Raw genomic sequence first — 14,564 nt, 5'->3', positions numbered from 1 at the left:
AGTCATTTTACCACCACTTCCAGGTCGTAAGGAAAACAGGTTTATTTCTATTGACAATGTCAAGATACACAGAGTGGCCGATTCTTCTTAGCATGACACCAGCTGTTTCCTGTCCTTCCATTGTGAGAAATTCAATCATGCCCACTGCTTCTAATATTGAACCTGAAGTGGCCATCGAATTACCTGTTGTTTCCAGTCCATTATTAAATAATTTACCCGGAACTAACGTTGATGAATTGGACTATACATACCCCACTGATTTGTCCAAGCCTGACCTGCAAGCTCGTTTAGCCACGGAATCCAGATTTTCATTTGACTCTGCTTCCCTTGCCTCGAAAAAACCCTCTCAAATTGCAGTATATGCTAGCCTGTTTAATAAACATTTTTTAATACCTCCTTGGATATACATTTGGCTGGTCCTTTTTTCGGTTTACCTTTTTTATGTCAATTGGTTTTGTGTTTTATTTTTTTCGAATTATGAATGGACACTATGTCGAGGAGAGAACATGCATTACTCATTTAAATGGAACTTTGGCCCCACTTTCCTCTTCACATTCTACACACAGATTAAAAAGGGACTTGACTTTGGTTAACATCACAGCCTGGCCTGTTCTGGATGGAATCGCGTGGGATGCAGTTCGGTTTCAAATTCATGGCCCAACGGAAGTCGTTAATGTTCCTAATGTACTTAGAGTGAATATGGGGGATGTGGTGAAACAAAACATTCGTTCTGATGATTGGGATGTTAATGCTGTGGAAAGTTTGTTTTCTGATTTGAAATACTATGCTGCTTTTGATGCTGAGGATTTATATTTAGAATCTGCTAATTATGGTGAATTGTTCTGTTACCAACATTATGGCAATCACTTCTTACACAAAACATCTTCCCGAAGGGATGCTGTTAATTTTACTCAGTGGGAACATTGCCCGGCACCTACACAAGGGAGTTCAGAAACGTTTCTTAAAAAGTATACTTATTTCACTGACTTTAATCAGTCCAATCCCGAGTCCTTTTATTTTAGGTTTCAAAGACAGCCACTGTCCAAGGTTAGACTTACCGATACCAAATTGTTGTATTCGAGGGCCTTCCTAAATCAATTAGTTACTGGGGGCTATGAGTTATGGAAGGAAACCATAGACCTTAAATCGGTTTGGGGTTCAAGGGCCTGGCAGGTACGAGGCACTGAGGCTTTGCACCGTGCATGTCTCATCCCGAATCATATGTTGTTTTTAAATGAAACCATTTCCCAGACCACATGCTTTGGATTGGCTACATCTAAAAGGTTGAACACCCCGTCTTTCCCGGAGTTGGAGGAATATGAGGATTGGAGTAATTTTACTCGATTGTCCATTAAAGATATACAGGCTCTGCTTCTTAATTCCTCCTTTAACATTTCCAGTATGAATCCTAAGGGTTGGCTGCTTTGGCACCGTAGTGCTGATTCTTGCCAAAAAAGATTTTTGAATATAACTGACGGTTTTAAGACTGTTAGATCTGATCCCCGGTTTGATTTGAGTCATACTGTCACCTCTTACTCTGTGGGCAAGTTGTGTCAAGCTTGGCTGAAACATTCAACTTTACCTGCGGTTAAGTATCACCTTTCCAAACTGAATGCAGACGTGGATTTAAATGATTTCATTAAAGGCCCAGCTAGTGGCAGGTCGAAAAGGTGGTTATATGGGGTTTACAATGAAATTTGGAAACTGTCACAGATTGAGGCTGCTTCACGCCTTAGGGCTATTGATCAGGCGAATCTTGAGAAAGTGCTTGCAGTTGTTGACAATAGCATTAACGTGCTTTCCTCTAGAATTTACACATTAGATAATATTGTGTCGTCTGTTGTTGATATTGTGCATGATGAAGTGTCTGTATTATACCATGGTCAAAATCAATTACGGTCAATCATGCAGTTTGCATGGACACTTCAGACTCTGAAAATGGGTAAAGTTCCCTGGGGATACATGAACGTTTCCTCTTTGTTTGCACCGTTTAATTTGACAGACAAACAACGCTTGCTTTCAATGCGTGATGCTTCCTTTTCTATGCTACATATTGAAAGGTTGGAATCTTTGCCTTTTTCTGTGGCAGAGGCCACTGCTGCTACGTGGCTTATCCACGGTTTAATAACACTGCCTTTTGCTTTATATAAGTTTTCAAATTGTATGAAATATGTGCCAATAGGTCGTTTTGAACCCTTGGGTAGCGGTTTTCTTCATGAGGTCTGGTCACTCCCATACACATACAGATGTTTCAAGGATGAACAGGAGGTTTATCTAACAGGGGATGAGTGTACTGAGACGCCAGATCATTCTTTAATGTGCAGACACATACAGTTACACGGTTCATGTAACAAGGACCGACCGAATATGGCTTGCGTTTTACAGGGCACGCCAGTTCCTGCTTTCATCCCCACGTTTAAATTGTTAGAGAATGGTAGTTATTTAATGCTCAATAATGAAAACTGTTGTGGTTTAATTAAAGGTATAGCTTTCATAGTAACAGTAAGTGAGCGAGTTATTTGCTGCAGAAATGTTCTTTATCCTCCCACACGTGAACATAGGGAGTCTTCCATTTGGCCACAGATACCGACCTTGGGAGCAGAATTCAGCGGCATGGCTAGAATAAGAGCTCTATTGTCCCAGAAAGAGGTGGCCTTGAGCTCGGCCCGTGAAACTTTCGTGCTTCACATTGCTAACACCCGTACGGAGGTTCAGGCTCTTTTAAACACTGATTTGCCTTTGCATTTCGGAGCCATGGTCCGTTCAATCTTTAACGCATCCTCCACAACGGGCCTAGCACATTTTTTTAAAGTTGTTAGCGGTGGTCTCGTGACTTCCTTTGAGAAGATTTTTGGAGTCATCCCTGCCTTCTTCCATTCTATTTTTTCGTCCTTATTTGGAGGGTTCCCGTTTTTACTTGCATTAGCGGCTGGCGCATTGGTGGTTTTCTGCCTTTTTAAATATGGATGCCCTTCCTGTGCAAGACCACGCTCAGCTGCTACTGACGCGGTTTCGCAACCGCATGCTTGATTATTATGGCACACTGCCGTTGGCGACTCTAAGCACGGCGTTTGGATTATCTTTTCGGTTCTCCTATTTCACCTGTGTCCAGCCTGTATTTCGCTGCCTGACCTGTGATTTCCTTTGGGCCATTGATTTGTGTCTCTGCGGACCAATATCTTCTGACGTCGATTTTGATCAACTGATGAGTCCTATCATTGCTCACGAGTTGGTTTGTTCTGACGAAAGGATTATGGCCGTGGCGGTGGCACATGGACTAATGGGTCCCTGGGATGTGTTGTCGGCAGCGCAAAATTTCTTGGAACAAAGTTTTCTTGAAAACCCACCGAGCTGTCCTCTGATGGTTATAGAGGATCCGGTGCTGGAAGATCACGTATGTTCCTTTCATCTTTTAAATTGGATGGCTGAACTGTTTTCGGATGAGGACAGTGACTTCCTCCTGGAGGCTGTTGCAGCTTACTTTTCATATACAGTCTTATCATAGACACTGCCTCAAATTGACATGCTGATTGATAGCATTTCCTTGATTTTATTGACTTTTGGTCAAGACATTTTATTTTTGCTTGCCTATTGGCTTGAGCCACATTATACTTGTGGGCTATTTTTTAGCATTAGTTTTTATAATTGAATTTTTATTCATGCTCGTTTATAATTGGATTCTGCTCTCATGTGATGGCACTTCTGTTATCTTATTTAGTCCGTTCTCGGATCATGGGGGGGTGTTGTATAGCTCCTATATATCCTTATATCGTGTTAAGTTAGCATAGGTACATTTGAGATTTAAACGCCATTTTTCCTTTCTTGCAACTTCTGCACACGACCCTTAATTGTTGACTTAGCTTTCAACCTAGTGGTTTGCCGTGGTGTATGTGAGAATAATATGTTATTGCTCTGATATCAGTTTTGTTTAATAAACCATGTCTGCACGGAGAGTGCTGAAGTTTCAGGAGCAACACGATATGGAATTGTTATGAGGTCTGATCTCCACGCCTTCATAGTCATAACACAAGTGCAGCCTTTGCCAACTTGGGCTTGAGGCGGGATTGATATTGCTTTGCACGAGAATTGTTAACACACTTGATGCGGTGCACATGCAGAGAGAGCTGGTGTATGCTGATGTGATTCCTTCATGCTAGGACACTAAGGTATGGGCCCGCCCTAAAACAACCCAAAGAGACCTTCTTAGCTAATAATATAATATATGTGTTAGGGAGGGTGAGATATAAGTGTTGTTAACTCTTATTCATTACAGCATGTTAACATGCTGTCACCATTCGCTTTTTATGTCTTAGTAACTATGCTGATAATTTTGCTACTGATAATAAGTATACTTGTATTATCTAAGATACTGCGCCTGAGAAGACGGCATTAGTAAATAAACATTTCAAATGCACATGTGTCTTCTTTACTCCATGTTCTGGTTTGTAATGATAATATAACGAAAGAGTGTTCATGAGTCCCACGTACCCTGAGGTACTGTAAGTTCATGTTCTGGTTTGTCTAAACATTGGGAGTTTGATATGTCCAATGAGACACTGTAGCTAGCTCGGTAAGGGGTGAGTTGGTTGCTAAGGTAAGTTTTGGGACACCCTAATTTGCCGAGGTTCCACTCCTCTGTGCACAGTTCTGTGTGAGTACAGAAACCCTGCAACACAATAGCGCATCAATGACAGCATGTTCATAATAGGATCCACAGTACTAGTTGTGGTTCATATTAAATTCATTCTGTAGATGGTCTATAGGTGATACTTGTTGAATAATGTTAATATGTATAGATACCTTCACAAGGAGTGAGCAAACGCAGCCCTTTTTCCTGGTCAGAACTAATGCCAAACCCCCCGATGGGGTGTATAAAGTTGATCCTCAGACTGCTACAGGGGAGTATCTATCAGAGTGACATCCACGGGACGTCATCGTTCAGCCCGTCCTTATCTGAGTTGAGGGTATACACCCATTTTTGTTCTTTCTTAAACAGAAACTTGTTTATATCTGTCACGTGGTTTGGTATCAGTGGTTGTTCTAACACAGTCCAACGAAAATCATTTGGGCCGTGTCCCACCTCCAGAAAATGATTGGTCATTTTGGTGGACTGTTTCCGACATCTGATGGTACTTTTATGTTCGGAAATGCGTGTCTTCACTTTTCTGGTTGTCATTCCCACATATTTAGACTCACAGGGACAGACTATCAGGTAGATGACATTTTGACTATTGCAATTGGTGAAGCGCCTTTGTTCCCACGGACGCCCACCCCCAATGTCAATAGTTCTTGATTTGGCAGTCTGCGGGCATGCAGCGCAGTTCCCACAGGGATGATGACCTGTCACGGCTGGCATGTCCCAGAGAGTTCCTACTGCTCTAGGGGTCACTGATCTTGGTCTAGTGTGGACCAGTTGGTCTTTTAAGTTTTTGCCCCTTTTGAATGCAAACAGCGGTGGGGGCAAACTGTCATTACCCGTGTTGAGGATACCCCAGTGTTTTTTTATGATCTTCTGAATCTGATTGGAGCGAGTGCCAAACGTGTTGACACAGGTAATCCGAGTTTCTTGTGTTTTGGGTACCGATGGCTCCAAGAGGCTTTCGCGATTGTTATTGAAAGCCCTCTTTTTCGATCTTCGTATCAAGTGCTTGGGATACTTTTTTTCAAGCAAATTGCTCTCCAATATTTTGGCATGATTGAAGAAACTCTCCCTGGTCGAGCAATTCCTCTGTATTCTCAGGAATTGCCCGTAGGGCAAGTTGTCTCTCAGAGCTTTAGGGTGACAGCTCTCATAGCTCAACAGAGAGTTTCTTGCCATCGGTTTCCGATAAAGTTCGGATTGAAGACCAGTCGGGGTGACATTGATCTTGAGGGCAGTGGATGTCGCCACCCCGCTTAGTAACGGGTTGCCAGGCCACCCAATGTCAAATGTCCTGCTGATGGGGAACCCATGTGGCCACAGATGCCAGCTGCATTATGCAAGGGGTAGCCTCTATATAGAGGCCGCAAGATATAGCGTGGCCTATTATCTAGACTGCACTCCATTATGTGTGGTCTCGCAGGAACAGCTACCTGCTACAGTCGCTCCAACCTCCCCTGGCGGGGCCGAAAGGTGCCTACCCATGGCACTCAAGTACCCGAGCTGCATGGGCGCTGACTAGCAAATCCTGTGTTGGTATGGGCGTGAGCGTGAGGACACGACGTGATAGGACCCTGGGCTAGGTCCCTCCCTGTTTATACAGTGGGAGTACGAGTCCTCTTCTTAGCGGAAACGAGATTTCAAGTGTCAGGTAGTTTGTAGGGAACCTAAAATGCACTGGCCTGGGGGCGACTAGCCTGCATGGTGGGTGAGCGCCGGCTAATAAATCTCTGTAATATCGCAGGTTATTACTCAGACCTAACGCTGCTAAACATCGTGTGTACCTCGAGCTTAAGGCTTTACAAACAACACTATGGCTCAGTTATACAGAAATAGGCAGCCAGTGACTAACGCGGTGATGCCCTGGCCAAGATCCATGTTAAGGACCGTAAAGGAGCACCAGAAGGGGTCAGTTGTGGCTACAATTTACCCCCTCTCTAACGTTCCTAACAGTGACAGGCTAAATCGGAGTAGCGGTAACAGCTAATAATTGCGCCCATAATTCCTATGGGTCCTATCCCCTCCCGTGCACTTACTTGTGGAGTCCCGTGTCTTCTCTGAACAACCTACCCCTCTTCCGCCGGGTCCGGGTGGTGATCCGTTACCCGGTGGTACGCCCTTTTAATGCGTCTAAACAATCATGTGACTAAGTGGGAGGTGATGCGGTGTCACGTGATAAGGGTGGTAAAGCCGGCGGCCATTACTGTGTGGTAAAAAGAAGAATGGCCCGACTGCAAATAAAGGGTATAACCACGTCCGTTGGGGATCATAAGGTCTGCACTCTCGGATTGTAGTCTCTTAATGCACTTATGAGTTGAATAGGAGGGAGAGGTGTGAATATGCCTCTGTAAAACAGTCATGGTTCAAGAGTAGGTACCCCTAATGTGTTGTAGCCCATTGCCCAACTGCATGCCCACATGGACAGAGGTCAAGGCAATGAACTCAGAAAATGGGGAATATAACCTGCCCAATTGCATAGCCTATCCGTACCAAGAATTCAGTGTAGCACCTTATCATCAGGTTAGATGTTGAAGCGCGTCATGTGGTGTGTGTGGTAAAGGAGGCGGCCATGTCCCAGTGATGTGGTGGTGGGAGTGAACATGTAGACCTCCAGGAGGAGATTAAAAATCGGTCAATCTCCCTAGGTGTATTGTCTGCATGTACACATATAACTAGTCTGGTTAAATTAACAACGTACTTGCCCTTAGGGTGAAACGAGGGCAGTGGTTCAAGTGTGAGACCCCTTAGATGTAAAACACGATGTCAGAGTTGTGGGGCCAGATACTCCTCTAGCCAGGGTGCCATAGACTAGGAGAGACCTGAGTAAGGTTGCAGATGCCGGTTATGGATCCCCTAGAGGGAGCTCCACGGAATGTCCTCTTTAAGCCCCGTTGAATCAGTGGCCAAGCGGTGTATCCACCATTGTTCCTTTTCAGAACAGGTTTTGCTTAGAGGAGCTGTTGTTAGCTTCCAAGATTAACCACTTCAAAGAATCAGCCGTGTGACCCCGTTCTATGAAGTGCCTGCACATCTTAGTGTTGTTTTTCCTGCACCGGAAGTTACTCCGGTGCTCAGAAAGTTGTGTCTTCATAGGACGAGTTGTCATCCCCACATAATACAATCCGCAGGGGCATATCAGGAGGTAGATGCAGATGGAGGTATTGCAGTTAGTGTGACCCCTTAGTTCCCAATGGAAATTCTCGGTCAGTTGGATTGTTTTGTTTATGGCTGTAAAGGTGCACACACTGCACCTTCCGCACGGGTAATACCCATTGACTGGTGGTAGATGCTAGAGACTAGTTTGTGACCTAGATGTTTTTTGCTTGGGTCTAGTCTGGATCAGGATGTCTTTAATGTTCTTAGACCTCTTGAATGAGAATTGAGGCGGGTCTAGGGCGAGACTCCCTGTGTTGAGGATCTGCCAGTGGCTTTTTAGGATTTTCTTGACTTCATTGGAGGCTGGTGTCAATATGGTGACACATGTTATGGGTTCATCCTCTGCGGAGGTTCGCACCCTCCTTTCCAAGAGCCCTCCCCTGTGGTTGTTCTGCGCTATCTTACGGGCCTTTGCTATCTCCCTGGTAGGGTAGCCTCTGTCAGCCAGATTTATGGACAGGACTATCGATTGGGTTTTGTAGTCGGTCAGACAGCTACAATTGCGCCTGACCCTCAAGAACTGCCCAAATGGTAGATTTACCCACAGCGATTTGGTGTGGTGACTCGTGAAATGGAGAAGACTGTTCCGGTCAGTGGCTTTTCTGAACATGGTGGTGCTCAGTCGTCCATCCTCGATCTTAATCGTAAGGTCAAGGAATGAAATCTGGGTGGAGGAGGCAGTCATGGTGAAGTTGAGGAAAGGGTTGAGTGAGTTGATCCACATGAGGAACTCCTCATAGGAATTCCTATTTCTGACCCAGAAGATCAGGATATCATCTATGAATCTCTTCCACAATTTAATGTTGGTATAGTAGGGGTTGGTCTGCTGATGGATGTGTTTCCCCTCAAAGTCAGCCATATAGAGGCAAGCCACGCTGGGGGCAAATGTGCTCCCCATCGAGGTACCCTGTGTCTGGTGATAATGTTGCCCCTTGAATTCGAAGTAGTTCTCCGTGAGAGCCATTGTTGCACATTCCATGATAAATGCTGGTGGAGTAGGTGAAGTCCATTGGCCAGCATTAAGAACCTCCTCAATCACCCCTAGTGTGGCCCTCTGTGTGATGTTGGTGTAGAGGGCCTCTACGTCCAGCGTGATGAGGAAGTCTAACTGGACACAGTCCTCAAAGTCGTCCAACAATCGTAGGACGTCAGTGGTATCCTGAACGTAAGATGGAATGTGCTTGACCAAAGGTTGTAAAAAATGATCACAGAATTGTGAAGGAGGTACAAGCACTGAGTCACTCCCTGACACAATCGGGCGACCAGGGACAGGTGTAGTCTCCTTGTGAATTTTAGGGAGGACATAGAAGTATGGGACCCTAGGATCTTTCTTTATTAGGAATTCAGCTTCCTTCTTGCTGATCCAGTCCTGGCATTCAGCTGACTCAACCATTCCTGAAATGGTGCATTTCAGGCGTTCGGTCGGGTTGCTTGGGATCGGCTTGTAATACCGTCTATCCCCCAACTGTCTGAGACATTCTCCCTTACACACAGACTCCCTTACACCATTATGAAAGGGTGCATGCATTGGCGCTTGGCTTCAGTTTGTGTGCCAGCACTGACAGAAAGGACAGGAATGTGCTATATCTTGTAGATACTGTGAATTCCTCCCCTTATCTTTTGCTGTAGAGCAGCACACCCAAAAGGTTTGCGGCACTGCCCTATGCAAAAATCTATTAAATATGTGCCTCAGACTTAAGGTCTGCACCTTCCGCACGGGTAATACCCATTGACTGGTGGTAGATGCTAGAGACTAGTTTGTGACCTAGATGTTTTTTGCTTGGGTCTAGTCTGGATCAGGATGTCTTTAATGTTCTTAGACCTCTTGAATGAGAATTGGGGCGGGTCTAGGGCGAGACTCCCTGTGTTGAGGATCTGCCAGTGGCTTTTTAGGATTTTCTTGACTTCATTGGAGGCTGGTGTCAATATGGTGACACATGTTATGGGTTCATCCTCTGCGGAGGTTCGCACCCTCCTTTCCAAGAGCCCTCCCCTGTGGTTGTTCTGCGCTATCTTACGGGCCTTTGCTATCTCCCTGGTAGGGTAGCCTCTGTCAGCCAGATTTATGGACAGGACTATCGATTGGGTTTTGTAGTCGGTCAGACAGCTACAATTGCGCCTGACCCTCAAGAACTGCCCAAATGGTAGATTTACCCACAGCGATTTGGTGTGGTGACTCGTGAAATGGAGAAGACTGTTCCGGTCAGTGGCTTTTCTGAACATGGTGGTGCTCAGTCGTCCATCCTCGATCTTAATCGTAAGGTCAAGGAATGAAATCTGGGTGGAGGAGGCAGTCATGGTGAAGTTGAGGAAAGGGTTGAGTGAGTTGATCCACATGAGGAACTCCTCATAGGAATTCCTATTTCTGACCCAGAAGATCAGGATATCATCTATGAATCTCTTCCACAATTTAATGTTGGTATAGTAGGGGTTGGTCTGCTGATGGATGTGTTTCCCCTCAAAGTCAGCCATATAGAGGCAAGCCACGCTGGGGGCAAATGTGCTCCCCATCGAGGTACCCTGTGTCTGGTGATAATGTTGCCCCTTGAATTCGAAGTAGTTCTCCGTGAGAGCCATTGTTGCACATTCCATGATAAATGCTGGTGGAGTAGGTGAAGTCCATTGGCCAGCATTAAGAACCTCCTCAATCACCCCTAGTGTGGCCCTCTGTGTGATGTTGGTGTAGAGGGCCTCTACGTCCAGCGTGATGAGGAAGTCTAACTGGACACAGTCCTCAAAGTCGTCCAACAATCGTAGGACGTCAGTGGTATCCTGAACGTAAGATGGAATGTGCTTGACCAAAGGTTGTAAAAAATGATCACAGAATTGTGAAGGAGGTACAAGCACTGAGTCACTCCCTGACACAATCGGGCGACCAGGGACAGGTGTAGTCTCCTTGTGAATTTTAGGGAGGACATAGAAGTATGGGACCCTAGGATCTTTCTTTATTAGGAATTCAGCTTCCTTCTTGCTGATCCAGTCCTGGCATTCAGCTGACTCAACCATTCCTGAAATGGTGCATTTCAGGCGTTCGGTCGGGTTGCTTGGGATCGGCTTGTAATACCGTCTATCCCCCAACTGTCTGAGACATTCTCCCTTACACACAGACTCCCTTACACCATTATGAAAGGGTGCATGCATTGGCGCTTGGCTTCAGTTTGTGTGCCAGCACTGACAGAAAGGACAGGAATGTGCTATATCTTGTAGATACTGTGAATTCCTCCCCTTATCTTTTGCTGTAGAGCAGCACACCCAAAAGGTTTGCGGCACTGCCCTATGCAAAAATCTATTAAATATGTTCCTCAGACTTAAGGTCTTAAGTTAGAATTCAGATGTAGAGTAAGACTTCAGGTCTACATGTAGAATTGAGGTCTACACGTTGATGTCAGGTCTAAAGATAGACTTTAGATCTAAACTTAAATGTCAGGTCTAAGTTAAACTTTGTGACTCTGGCCCCCTTCCTCTTTAGTTTACACATGTGACTTGGTCCATGCTACTTAAGTAAACCATGCATCAATTAGTAGAAGAAATTCCGAAAATGCCTCAAAAACCCCCTTCTGAAGAAAAGCTTTCAGGGGCACCAGTCAGAACAGAGCATCCCACCTGTGTGGCTACGGGACAGGCAGCACACAACATGTGTCAATCCATGATCTTCTGCACTACGAGATTCAAACCTTAAACGAGGAATTGGTTCTAAATCTACTAGAATAAGATTTGTTTCCTCAAAAAAGCAACACTCTTTATTCTGGAAAATACACAATAGGATTGATTCAAATTAGAATTGATCAAGCAACCATGGGGAATATTTACAAGGGTATTGCACCACTGGAACGTCACTTTTACCAATGTTCCAGTGGTGCATTGCCCTGCATCAGATCTAAAAAGTGGCGTTAAGCCACTTTTTGTGGCTTAACGCCACTTTGTAAATATGGTACCCTTTTATGCAGGTATCTTCATGAAAGGGGTGTGCAATGCGTGTTGCTGTGGGTGATTCACCGCAACACCCATCTTTTTTTGATGCTGCCCCAGATGTACATGAAGCCAGCGCCATGCAGGAGCGGGCATTAAAATTGCGAAACGAGGAGCGCACACATAGAAAGAACAAAATGGCATTTTTGATTGTTTATGTCAAAATTTATCAGAGGAAAACTTTGAGGGTGTGATAATTATCCCACAAACATGTGCTTGCACTGGGATTGGAGTTCAGACCTACACATGCAATCAGAGTCTAAATGAGAGTCGTGGACTCTCGAATCTGAGGTCAAAGCAGCCCAGCTGAGCAAGATTCCTTCCTCTCTGTAACACTCACCGAAGGCGTTCCCCGACCTGAGGAGGTCTGACAGCAACAGAAGAACAATAAGAATAGCACAAGTCAGTCAAATTACAACGCTGATATAGATTAGAAAGTCCACTTGTGTTTGAGAAGACAACATTCTGGCAAAAAATGTATGGATTGCATGTGTACATTTCCTCAAAGTCTAACCCTTTAACTGCTGCCGTCGGCCGTTGGCCATCTCAAGCACTACCTCGCTGGTGCTGCGAACGTCCAACGGCCGACGCGGCCCCGCCCACTCCGCGGAGCCGCTGCACTGCCACGAAAAAACCGCAGCGGCTAAAGTGTTAAATACTGTTTTGTTGTTTACAGTATGACTTTTATCTATTTATAGTTCAACATTTAACAGTGGAAACCTTAATTAGAGAACAAAGAGCTGTGCATGGAGGTATGGGGATGCAAGAACAGAGTGTGGAGACATTTCAAGATTGTGTCTATACGGCAGAGGAGCGGTCTTGAAGTTAATGAGGCTTATGTAAGTTCAGGAGATTAGATTAAAACATTGATACATTCACATAATGTAGCAAAAGGGTCTGCATTTCCAAACCAGAAGCACCAGGGTAAATACAATAAGAATCTTTTTCCAAGCAGGGGCCAGCCCCCTACATTACAGGTGCTGCTAGATGATCCCTCCTCTAAAGATATTCTTTTATTGGCTGAGGACATGCCTCTGTGAAAAGGAGCATCTTCCTGTTGCCCATGTGCATGAACCATTGAAGACTAATACATACATGTATATAGACAGGATGAGTGTATCCACACCCTACAGCCAATCACTTCAAGAATATGTTGGCACTACTCCTAGGTTTGGGATGGCACTCAAGAGCAGTATGGCGACTCCTGCAAGCTGGCAGTTGTGCCTATGTCTGTCCTTCTGGACACCTCAATGGAGATGCCGGCTCAATATCTATTTTTAGTAAAGGCTTTCCAAGGCCCAGTGTGCATGTTCCACAGACAGTACACCCGCAAAAAGGTACACATCTAGCCATAGGACAGGTATGAATAACTATACTGTGTCACATTCCACTCATCTCTCCCAACTTGAAAGCATCTTCTGTAATACTGAACAATTTTCTTTTCCTGCAGATATGGCAAACTGCTTAGCATGCCCTGAAGATCAGTGGTCTAATCAGAAGAGAGATGCTTGTATTCCACGGGTGATAGAGTTCCTGGCTTATGAGGATCAAATGGGAGTTGCCTTATCCTCCATTACAAGTTTCTTCTCCCTCCTCACTGCTGGAGTGCTGGGGGTCTTTATTAAATACCGGAACACACCTCTGGTAAAAGCCAATAACAGAGATCTCAGCTACATCCTCCTCTTCTCCCTCCTGCTGTCCTTCCTCTGCTGTCTTCTGTTCATTGGACGTCCTTCAAAGACTTCCTGCCTCCTCCGGCAAACTGCCTTTGGGATGATTTTCACTATTGCTGTTTCTTCAGTTTAGCCAAAACTATCACAGTGATCATTGCCTTTAACGCCACAAAGCCGGGCAGCAAGCTCAGAAAGTGGGTGGACCCACGAGTGTCCAGCTTTTTGGTGCTCTTCTGCTCACTTGGGGAGGTGGTGATATGTGTTGTGTGGCTCCTCAGCTCTGCCCCGTTCCCAGACATTGACACCAGATCAGAAACTGGGAAGATAATCTTACAGTGCAACGAGGGTTCTGCTGTTGCCTTCTACTCTGCGGTTGGTTATATGGGATTCATGGCTCTTCTGAGTTTTGTTGTCGCCTCCATAGCTAGAAAGTTACCAGCTACTTTCAACGAGGCCCAGTTTATCACCTTCAGCATGCTGGTGTTCTGCAGCGTCTGGGTCTCCTTCATCCCAGCATACCTGAGCACCAAGGGCAGGTACATGGTGGCCGTGGAGATCTTCGCCATCCTGACTTCTAGCGCTGGATTGCTGGGCTGTATCTTCATCCCCAAAGTCTACATCATCCTCCTTAGGCCTGAGCATAACACCAAGGAATATCTAATGGGGAGACAAGGGACCCTCTGAGACTTACAGGACTGGGATAGTTGTATCTCACAATACTGAGTGACAAATTATCGTTCTGCAACAATATCAAGTGCAGAATATTGGATAGCAGTATATCGTCAAGTTAGGCACATATAAGTGTGTATTTAGATTTACTATTCTTAACTTCACATATATGGGCCTAATTTGGATGTCGGACAGACTCATGTGCAACCCATCCCTGTACTACGTGACAGGCACCATGCAGTGCCAGTCATTTGGTACAGGGATCTATTTGGGGGCACCATAGGTGCCCCCCACACCAAATGAAAAGGGCCTGGGGTGTAGGAGGGCTTGTTAGAGGCTGGTGAACCGATATCGAAAGGCTGGCAGGGTGGGACCATCCTAATTCAAACGGCTGTGCCTGGTGTGCAACGCCACCATTTTAGGGATTGAGAGGCCCTCCACTGCATCGGTGGGCTCAA

At 45.3% G+C, this 14,564-nt stretch overlaps 1 pseudogene; it reads left to right on the top strand.

Moving 5' to 3' along the window:
• Nucleotides 1-14,121, top strand: part of LOC144784225 (vomeronasal type-2 receptor 26-like) — a 187,740-nt pseudogene extending 173,619 nt beyond the window's left edge.
• The last annotated feature ends 443 nt before the right edge of the window (nucleotides 14,122-14,564 follow it).

The sequence above is a fragment of the Lissotriton helveticus genome, chromosome 10, assembly GCF_964261635.1.
Source record: "Lissotriton helveticus chromosome 10, aLisHel1.1, whole genome shotgun sequence".
Classification (NCBI taxonomy): Eukaryota; Metazoa; Chordata; class Amphibia; order Caudata; family Salamandridae; genus Lissotriton; species Lissotriton helveticus.
Note: the sequence above shows the minus strand (reverse complement) of the source record. Positions and strands in the feature narration are given on the sequence as shown.